This window comes from Mustela putorius, unplaced genomic scaffold (genome assembly GCF_011764305.1).
Source record: "Mustela putorius furo isolate JIRA1106 unplaced genomic scaffold, ASM1176430v1.1 tig00537227_pilon_pilon_pilon, whole genome shotgun sequence".
NCBI lineage: Eukaryota > Metazoa > Chordata > Mammalia > Carnivora > Mustelidae > Mustela > Mustela putorius.
In genome coordinates, this window is record NW_025422368.1 from 2,323,371 (window position 1) to 2,334,788 (window position 11,418).

An 11,418-nucleotide genomic window follows, 5' to 3' on the forward strand; every position below is an offset into this window, starting at 1 on the left:
AGAAAGCCACCGCATTCCCTTCCCTAGCCCCTGCGGTGAGCGTCTCCCCAACACATTTCCAATCCTACTGTCGCTGAAACAGAAACCCAGTCTCCTTCAGCCTCAGACCCCCAGGTGCGCACACCTCGGGAAACTTGATCTCGGACTTGGCGGGCTCCATCCGACTCCCCTGCCCCCACCTCAGCCCCCACCCTCCTAGTCCATCATGCCTCTCGCCCGTTTGCAGGTCGCGTTTTCCGTAATAACCTTTAATGCGGCTGGCCACGGCCCAAATGTTCGCGATGGAGCGCTGGGCCCCGCGCATCAGATGGACGATGAAGTGTTAATCATCCCCCAGGGAGCCGTCCCGCGGAAAGTCGTCATTAATTTCTCTGAATTACACCAATTCCGAGACATTCTTTATGGACAGACAGTGCGGGAGACAGTTATATGACAGGACTTGCTGTGCTAAGCAGATGTGGGAGAGATTGCGTCGCCCCATGAATACTAAACAATCGCTCGGAAGAAACCCCGCTCGCTTCTGCGCTCGGAGCTGGGAAGCGGCCCAGCCCACCCCCACCCTGTTGGGCACACCCGGCAGGTGCCTTGGGCCAGGGGCAGACGGGACCGCACCCCTACCCCTGCCTCTCAGGTGGCCTCCGCAGCTCCCCTCCAGAGTCAGGCCTCAACCTCAGTGGGAAGAGGCTCTGGAGGTCTTACTCCCACCTTCCTGGGACCCTCCAAGGACCCGCAAACCCCCTTACTGTCCCTGCCACAGCCCTTACTCCCTACTAGATTCCTCCCAGGCTCTGACCTGCCTCGGAACTGCTGTCTGCCTTCCCCTTCTCACACTCTGATCCTCCTCCAGCCCTCCTTCCAAGACAACTCACTACCCTACCATCTCGGAGTTCCCATCTGGCATTGCCCCGTCCCGGTTCCTCCACCTCCCCACCCCGCCCACCTCTATCTCTCCGACCCACCCCTCCCCCGCCCACCAACCACGCTGTCCCTCCCACCTTGACAACCTACCACCTTTCCCTAGCCTGCCTCTGTCCCCTCCTGGCTCACCTCCCCGAACAACCCCATCTCCCAGCGGGCTCCACCTTCCCATTACCTCCATCTCTTTAACCTGCTGCATCCTACCACTTTGCCCCATTTCAAGTAATTTCTACATCAGCTTTCACACCTCTCCCCGCCACCACCCTTCAGAGTCTATAGGGAGGAAGAACAGGGCTCAGAGACGAATGAAGGGAAGTTTGTCCCCTTCTCTCTCCTCATGTCCTCTGCTTATCCTCCCTGCTGTCTTCGTTCTGAGAGACCCGGACGGGTGTTAACGAGAGCTGAAGAGATCTCTCCTCAGCAAAGTGATGGGCGGGGTGCGCAGAGGAACAGGGTGACCAGGGGAAAACCTGCGAGGCAATTCAGTCACACCTGGGGGAAGCCCCGCCCACCACAGCGAGCCCCGCCCCCTCCTGAGTAGCCTCGGGAGGCCGGGCCCCGCCAGCTCTTGGCTCCGCCCTGCCCAGGGTCCATAGGGACCCTTGGCAGCCCTGGGACCCTGGGTGGTGGGCCTGGTTACTTGGTCACTCCAAAGCCATTCCCTCTCAGGAGGCAAATAGTGAATGTTCCCTATCAGGGCGTCCCACACCTCCGCTTCTACCCGGGCTGGAGGGAAGGCTCCCCCTCCCGACCCCCACCCCCAGCTCCTAGCGCGGGTTTGGAGGAGAGAAAGGAAAGTGCGCCGCCTCTGCGTCTTTTCTCCTCGCAGATAATTTATGTCTGAGAGCCGAGCAGATGGCGGGTAATTTAGCAATTACCGTGTGCAGGAACGGGACTCGCGCCTCCACATGGAAGCCAAAGATTCCCCGCCGCAGTCTCCTCTTCCCCTCTGCTCTATTTTGCCTCCTCTTCCCCCTGCCCGCCACACCTTGCTGAATCCCAACACTCTACGGGAGAGGATCTCCCTCTGTGGATCCCCTTGCAGCCCGATCCCTCCCTGTGTGAGGCGGCTGATTCCTGCTTCAGAAAACAAGTAGTGCGGTCGGATCCCTGGAAGTTCTTCCTCTGCTCTCACTTTAATTTTTCTTGCTGTTATAAGTAATCATACCGTCCGGGGAAACTGTGGGGGTCTGTTCCAACCCTCCCCTTCCTCCCACTTCTTCGTGTCCTCCGGTATGTCCCGAATATCTAGGTTCCGAATCCCAGGCTTCAGAGGAGGCTTCTGGGCTCAGAGATCGATCAGCCCAGGGGTTGAGAAGTCTGGGTATCTGCGTGGGCAGTAAGGGGAAGGCAATGGTTATTTCGGGGAGAATGGCCAAAGAGCGCTTTGGAGCTCTGTGTACCCAGTGAGAGTGAAATGGCCTCTTGAGAAGCTGGGTTTAGCAAGGGAAGGGAGGGTAGAGAGGGCAGGATTGAGTCTGAAATGTCTCCTCCCCATTCTCTGCCCATCCTCTCTGGGCCACCTGGAGAGAATGTGCTCTATCACAGGCCCTGAGACGGAGTCCTCCCTAAGCTGAGGGAGGCTGTCCTCCCCGCTCCATCCACCTCCACCCAGCCCAGCTCAGGACCAGCTCAACAGCCCAGGCCACACCATACCGGCCACACATCCATACCCTCTTTTCAGCTATGGCTTCCAGAGCTCTGACTGCTAACCTTACACACCAACCTGAACACGCCGGGGTTCTGGCAGAATCTTAGGTGACCTCTGGCCTCTGAAGAGCTGGGCTCTGGGGCTTTGAGCCCCACCACCACCACCTCCCCCAGATCCTCCTCATTCCTCAACACCAGAGGAGCACTAATTAATTAGCGTGTGCAACCAGCCATAGGCACGATCTCGTTACTCACCACAGGGACCCGCTGTTAACACACCAGACCCCTGGGACGCGGGCACACACCAATTACACAGCCAGCAGCTCGGCTAATCACTGCTTCTGGTGACACTGTGGCTCACAGAGGAATCCCCAGCTTCCCTCGTCCCATCCCCCCACCCCACCCCTCCTGCCTCCTAGAACGGGATGCTGAAGGGGAGGAAGTGAAAACTGACTGAGAAAAAGTTGGAACTTGCTGGAGAACAGGAGGCCAGCTAGAGCAGCTACAGGAAGACTGGGAATGAAGTTAGAAAGAAAAGAGAATTTTCCTACACAACACTTTGGGCTATAAACAGCACCCCCCCCCAAAAAAAAACCAGTAACTTCAGCAAGAGGGAGTCCTGGTTAGACTATGAGAAGGACTTCCCAAGGAGTTGCTAGTGTAGGATCGGGCTGGGAAAGAGCAGCCTTTCTCCGTATTAGCAGGACGCAAGAGAAGATGGCCGCTGAAGTGGAAGATGAAGAGAGAAAGGGGCAGTCCCAGGAACACAAGTATCTAGTTGCATCCAGTCCCCCGGTACAGTTCAAGGGTACAGAGAGGAGGCAGCTTCACTGCAGACACAGATAGACAGCTTCCCCCCACACACGTCCCATTGACTTTGCCATTCCGCTGTCACTCCACAGCTTCTCCGAGATTTAGCATATTGACTCTCCGAGCTGCAGAAAATTGAATTTTCTTCATTACGACTGTCTCCCGACAAAAGCAGCTCATAAATTCTCCATCTTTTTCAGACTTCCCGCCCCCTCACCACCCAACATTTCTTCGGAAGATTCACGTATGTGAACATACCATGGCCATGTAAAGGCGAGGCATGACCAGCTCTCCCACGGATATCCCACTCGCCAAGACCACCCCTCACGGCGCATGCGTAAATGCAGGCTAGACCTGGGCCAGGCCGCTGCCATCGGCTTCCACAGCGAGGGTCCACGGATGCCATACTCCTATGCACCATAGAGCAGATACAGTGGGTCCCTACCATGGGACAGAAAGGTCCCTGCTTCAGGCATGCTTCTCCTGTGCCCTAACAGCAATCTCACAGCTGTCACGCCCACATGGGACAGATTCAGATGTCCGGACCTGCAGGATTCACTCCAGGGTCACCCAGGCACTGCCTGGGCACAGCTAACGGCCCCTCCCTCCGGGATCGGAGCCCTGCCCACAGTCCCACCTAGGGATACATGCCCAAGTCCACGTGCTGTGCACAGACACGGAGGGAGAGGAAAAAACCTTCCCCAGGATCTAGTAGGGAGTCTTCCTTTACACCACGGCAACCACTGCTGTCTCCTGCCACATTGCCCAAGCCCAAGCACACGGGAAGGTGCTCTTCCTCTATGGGCTACAGCCTCCTGCCTCCGCAGTCCTCCCCCAGGCACAGACACCCCTTTCCAGCATCCAGGAGTTGGTGTCGACATTGGTTTCTGGCCCTGGTGTGTACTCTCTTCTTGTGACTCTCCACCACTTTGGCCTCGGGAACAGAACTGGGGGGAGGCCAGAACCTAGTCTAAGTTCCTTTTAATACCTGTGCCAGCCTGGCAGCTGAGGCTATAATGGATGGGCAAGAGGCCAGGCTGATGGACAGCACCATGTGGCTTGTGCCCAGGGCCAGATTGGGGTGGGAAGTAGTGGGCTAGGTGCCCAGGCACTCCACCCTCCAAAATGCCACACAATCTGTGAGTGGAAAGAGACAGAAAGAGGGACCCAGATAGGTAGACACAACGACATCCTCTGAGACCAGACTAAGCTAGCTAGTCTCTGTCCCTATCCTGCCCCTTAACAGCCACTTCCTCCCCCACAATTCTGACCCAGGCACAAAGGGAAGTTACCCTATACTCCTGACAGGAGTGATCCCAACCATCGTTTCTTTTCAAGTATGACCAGCCCTACTTTAAACAGCAAGAACTAGGGGCTTTGGGGTATGACTAGAATAGAGGAGAAGGATGATTCTACAGTTAGGAGAGGGACTGAGACTTGGAGGGGTGTCCATGCATTTTTATGTGTGCTAATTATTTGGGGGAGGAACTTACCACCAGTCTAGTTGTTCTTCGTGGGTGTTTTTGGGTTTTGTTTTGGTGTTTTGTTTTGTTTTGTTTTAAGATTTTAGAGAGCACAAAAGAGAGAGCACGAGCAGGGGGAGCAGCAGGCAGAAGGAGAAGCGGGCTCCCTGCTGAGCAAGGAGCCTGATAAGGGACTGGATCCTAGGACCCTGGGATCATGACCTGAGCCAAAGACAGACACTTAGCTTATTGGACTGGGCCACCCAGGCATCCTTATGTGTGCTAATTAGCGTGCAAATGTTATGCACAATGTAAATCAACATCTATTGTCTTTGTGATCCCAACCTGCTCCTAACAGTATTCTCACACACACACACACACACACACACACACACTTTACCTATTTACCTATGTTTGGCTCCTCTGCTTTTCCCAGAACCTAAATTTCTGAACCATCCTTTATCTTTTTTTTTTTTTTTAAGATTTTACTTATTTATTTGACAGACAGAGATCACAAGTAGGCAGAGAGGTAGGCAGAGAGAGAGGGAGGAAGCAGGCTCCCTGCTGAGCAGAGGGCCTGATGAGGGGCTCAATCCCAGGACCCTGGGATCATGACCCGAGCCAAAGGCAGAGGCTCAACCCAATGAGCCACCCAGGCACCCCCCAAATTTTTTAAAATATAAAGAAAGATGCCTGGGGAGGCTGAACTCTACAGTACAAGAAATGGCTTTCTGAACACCAGGGAGTATATCAAACCTTCTATATCCAGAAGTAAAGGAACAACTTCCCCCATCCCAATCCCACCCAGACCTATCCCAAAACCTGCTCCTCCCACCAAGTTACCCAACTCAAGGAGGGAGTACCATCCACGTAGCTCCAACCAGGAACCTGTGATGAGCCATAATTGACTCTTCCTTCTCCTTGGGTTGTAGATGAATCGAGGTCCTCTGTTGCACACATTAAGTGACTTAATTGATGATTTTTTTTTTTTTGAAAAGCTAGAAGTTGGACTTTTTTAGGTTCACACATCCACGGGCATCAAAATGACTTCACAAATCAAAGTGTACCTGCCCCCCTCTCCCTCACTGCCCCCACTCCCTACCCATGCTACCTCCTCAATAACTCTTGAGTCTATCCACTTTGCTCCATTCTCTAGCTGATGAGAGTGAGTTCTCAGCAAGATAACTGAGTTACCTGCTTTCTGTTTTCCCAGGCTCCAAAGTCAACCTTCTCCCTTCCCACTGTACTAGGGAGGCCCAGGAAGCAAATGGGATATGCCCACCCACAGTTTCTCAGAGAGAAGTACTGTGAAAATGTTAGAAAGGTAATAGAACTGTTAAGTACATGAAATCAACTACTTCAATTGAGTCCACAACAAAGCTCTGTTTATTTGGTGAAGAGTAAACATTTTCAAACTTCCCAGTTTAACATAAAAATAAAGAAAAACTATCGGAAGGAAAAATGGCCTCTTTTTTTTTTTAAGATTTTGTTTGTTTGTTTGTTTGTTTGTTTGTTTAGAGAGAGAAGAACACAAGCAGGGGGAGGAGCAGAGGGAGAGGGAGAAACAGGTTCCCCCACTGAGCAGGGAGACGGACAAGGGACTTGCTCCTAGGACCCTGAGCTGAAGACAGACACTAAAGCAACTGAGCCACCCAGATGCCCCCCTGCAAACAGCCTCTTGAAGGGAAAAGACCACTTCCATCACCAATCAGCCTGTGGCCTGATGCCCTTCCATCGTTTTGACTGACTGGACTCCAATCTGTCCTTCAGCCAGGAGATCTTTGACTGTGAGTGGCTCACAAAGTTGGTACCCCGTGAGTTCTGGTGGAATGAATAAGACCCAAAAAGGTGCGTGAACATGGAGGCAGATTAGAATCATTCTTTCAGAGGCAGGAAAACTACATCAACTCTAGAACTTTAACTCAACCCAGTGTTGATAGAAAGTGGTTAAATTTGATCTCCAGCCCCTGTGCAGTGAGGTGAGTCCATATAACTGGTTATTGGAAAGGGAATATAAATGTCCAGGCTGAGGAAGTGGAGAGTGGTGAGGTCTCCCACACCTGCTGGTTGGGTGTCACCTGCTGGTTGGGTGCTACCTGAGGCCACTTATTAAATATGGCAGATCCACAGCTTGAACAGGTCTGGATTCTCGAGTTACCTGATTACAAATATCCACTTTGGACTATACGATACATAAATCTTTATCATGTTAAGCTACTGAAATCTGAGGGTTGTCCTTTGCACCTGTTACATACACACTAATACACAAAGCAAAGTAAGATCATCATTGCAAGCAGCAAGGCCAAGGGCACTGTAGAATTTGGACTGTGGTGGCCATGAAGGGCAAGAGGAGATCACTTGGAAGTCAGAAATTCTTGATTTGACTCTCATCCTGGCTGTGTGACTTTAAGCAATATTTAATATTTCTGAAACTTGGTTTCTTCCATGATAAAAATAGCATAATAATAACACGACCTGATTCCTGGTATTTGTTGTGAGGATCAGGGGAATCCAAGAATGTAAAAGGCTTTTGACACCAGAGGGCTACAAATGTCAGCTAATATTGCAACAAGTGATACATAATGCTTAGTAAAAAAATCTGTTGAATACGGGTGACTGACTGGCTTGGTCAGTAGAGCATGTGATTCCTGATTGATTCTAGGGTCATGAGTTCAAGCCCCACATCTGGGTGTGGAGACTCTTTAAAAAACAAATAAATAATAAATAAATAAAAACTAAAAAATAGGAACAGATTTTTTTTTTAATCTGTTGAATAAGGGGCACTCAGGTGGCTCAGTCACTTAAGCCTCTGCTTTTGGCTCAGGTCTTGATCTCAGGGCTCTGGGATAGAGTCCCGCATCAGGCTCCCTACACAGTGGAGAGTCTATTTCTTCCTCTGTCTGCCCACACGGGCTCGTTCTCTCTCTCTCTCTCTCTCTCTCTCTCAGATAAAATTTTTTAAAAATCTGTTGAATAAATAGATGGATGAGTACTCAGAGCCATATCTTGCTCCCTACTAGTAGAGGAAAGATGAAGGCAATCTGAACACTATGAGATTTGAGTACATCTGTAGGTCTGTGAGATGAAGCAGAGGCTGCAGGACCTGAGTCTTAGTGAGAACGCTAAAGCACCCTTCTACCCAGTCTAAGAAAAATGGAGCCAGGGGTGCCTGGGTGGCTCAGTGGGTTAAAGCCTCTGCCTTTAGCTCAGGTCATAATCTCAGGTCCTGGGATCGAGCCCCACATCAGGCTCTCTGCTCAGCAGGGAGCCTGCTTCCTCCTCTCTCTCTCTGTCTAGTGATCTCTGTCTGTCAAATAAATAAATAAAATCTTAAAAAAAAAAAAAAAAAGAAAGAAAAATGGAGCCAAAGAACTAAGGAGACAAAAGAAAATGGGACAGGGGCCCTAAAGAAAAGTCCAAGAGAATCAGACTTTACCCCCAAATTATGTTAATGTTTTCCCTACTGCTATGGACTAAATGTTCGTGTCCCCCCAAAATTCATGTGCTGAAGCCTTAAAGCACAATGTGATGGGATTTGGAGATGGGCTTCTGGGAGGTAATTTAGGTTAGATGAGGTCTGGGCCTGAGGCCCTCATGATGGAGTTGGTGCCCTTCCAAGTAGAGACCAAAGATACTGCTTTCTCTCACCGTCCTCCTTGAGAGGACACCATGAGAAATCAGCTGTCCACAGGCCAGAAAGAGATTTTTCATCAGGAACCAAGTCAGCCAGCACCTTGATCTTGGACTTCCCTCCCAACATCTAGAAATCAGAGAAATAAATTCCTGCTGTTTGCACCACTGAGCTTCTGATATTTTGTTAAGGCAGCCCAAGCCGACTCTGACTCTGAGCAACTCTGACTCTGACACCTACTTCCCACAGAGTCCACAGTTTGGAAACACTAGTAACAGCCTACAATATCTGATACACCAGCTGCTTCTGTATGTTTGTAAAGCACCCAGCAGAGCACCTGGCACAGGGCAGGCACCTGGTAAATACTAGCCATTATGATTTTCTGAGAAAGCAGCCTGTTATATTGAAAAAGGTATGGAGTTCAGAATAAGGTTGTTCCAAGAGACCTTGAGCAAGTTACTCTCAGAATTTCGGTTTCTTCGTCTGTAAAATTTGCTAGCACCTTGCATGGTTGTTGTGATGATTCTGTGCGAGAATAAGCCCTCTCCATACTCTTGGCACTCAGCTAGAGGTAACTCCTCAAAGCCTTCCAAGAGTCCGGGACAGGCTTCAAATCAACATTTATTACGTATCAGGCACTGGGCTAGATGGAACAATACTGGAGAGACGGGACTTTTACCAAAAGAGAAAAGAGACCTTAATCTTCAGGATGATTGGATTCATCTTGCAGCAGCTCCTACTACACTCACTAGAGAGACTTTCAAAGTCATGTCAATCTAACCCTAGCCCCAGTCAGGAGTTTCCCTGTGTTCTGACAATACCAACAGTCCCAAGATCCCACAATCTCACTCAGGAAGCATTCTTCAATCCTTTAACTGTCACTTCCACTGGTCTTCACAGTATTATTTCCCTTATTAAAAAATTCTTCGGGGGTGCCTGGGTGGCTCGGTGGGTTAAGTGCCGGGACTCTTGGTTTCAGCTCAGGTCATGATCTCAGAGTCATGAGATCACCCCATGTCCAACTGGTCTCTCAGTGCAGAGCGTGTTTGAGATTCTGTCTCTCTTTCTGCCACGCCCCTGCTCCTGCACATGCCCTCTCTCTCTCAAATAAATTAATTGCTTAAAATATTTTAGGGCACCTGGATAGCTCAGTTGGTTAAACATCTGCCTTCGGCTCAGGTCAAGATCCCAGGGTCCCGGGATCAAGTCCCATGTCAGGCTCCCTGCTCTGCAGGGGTCTGCTTCTCCCTCTGCCCTTCTTCCCCCTCATTCTCTCAATCTTTTTCTCTCTCAAATAAATAAAATGTTTTTAAAAATAAATAAAATCTTTAAAAAAAATCTGGGGCACCTGAGTGTTGGGCATTAGACTCTTGGTTTCGGCTTGGGTCATGATCTCAGGGTGGTAGGATCGAGCCCCTTGTCAGGCTCTGCATTCAGTATGGAGTCTGCTTGTTCCTCTCCTTCTGTACACCCCTCAGATAAATGAATAAATAAAGTCTTTTAAAAAATCATCAGCGACTAACTTCCTATTCCTAATATGAATCAAATCCAAACTTTTTAACCTGATGTATTGCTTGGGAAAACATAAACTGTAACTACATAGTTAAATATTATTTAAGTTATATATTATTTTATAAGGTTTTAAAATTTTATTTATTTACTTGACAGAGAGAGAGAGAGATCACAAGTAGGCAGAGAGGCAGGCAGAGGGGAAGCAGGCACCCCACTGAGCAGAAAGCCCAATGCAGGGCTCAATCCAAGGTCCCTGAGATCTTGACCTGAGCAGAAGGCAAAGGCTTAACCCACTGAGCCACCCAGGAGCTCCTATTTCATAGTGTTTTACATAACTATAAAACATAAAGCCCAAAATTTTAGTGCTGTAATGAATAGAAATTGATTTATTGGTCAAGTGAAGTCCAAAATGCATGCTACTGATTTTAGCAGGCAGTTTTCTCCCAAGTGGTGATTCAGGGAACTAGGTTCCTTCCAACCTGTGGCCCTACCATCTTTAACATTTGGCCTTCAGGGTCACTGTGCTTAAGGTCATATTCATCAAACCACAAAGGAAACAAAATGAAGGATCTGCCTTGGGAGGTTTCATAGGTCAAGCCTGGAAATGAAACATACTACTTAAAAGGAAACTGAAAAATGTGGTCCAGCTATGTGTCCAAGAAAAAGAAAGAGATTCTGAGGGATGCCTGGGTGGCTCAGTGGGTTAAAGCCTCTTCCTTCAGCTCAGGTCATGATCCCGGGGTCCTGGGATCGAGCCCCACATCGGGCTCTCTGCTTGGCGGAGAGCCTGCTTCCTCCTCTCTCTCTCCCTGCCTCTCTGCCTACTTGTGATCTCTGTCAAATAAATAAATACAATCTTTTTTTTTAAAAGCTGAACTTTATATGCTGTTCTTATATGATATTCTAGACTCCAGTAAACATTATAAATTCCCACTTCTGAATCTTTGCTTTAGGCTAGAATAAGCTTTGCCTTCCTAGACCTTGTCCTGTCAAATTATCCAAATCCAATCCATCCTTCAAATATATATATATGTTATATTCATTCTTTCTTTTTTAAAAATTTTTTAAAGATTTTATTTATTTATTTGAGAGAGAGAGAACACACAGGGGGAGGGACAGAGGGAAAGGAAAAGGAGAGAATCTCAAACAGACTCGGCACTGAGCGGGGAGTCCAACGAGGGACTCGGTCTTAGGATCCTGAGATCATGACCTGAGTGGAAACTAAGAGTCCCATGCTTAGCCAACTAGACCACCCAGGTGCCCCTTTATATTCATTCTTTCAGCAAAATTTATTGAATACCTAGCATAGTACCTCACACATATATTTGTTGAATAAATCTGTTTCACATCACCTGTGCCTTGTGCATAAAACCCAGTGAACATGTCCCTTAACGTGTCCCTTAATTTTTTTTAAGATATTTATTCGTTTACTTG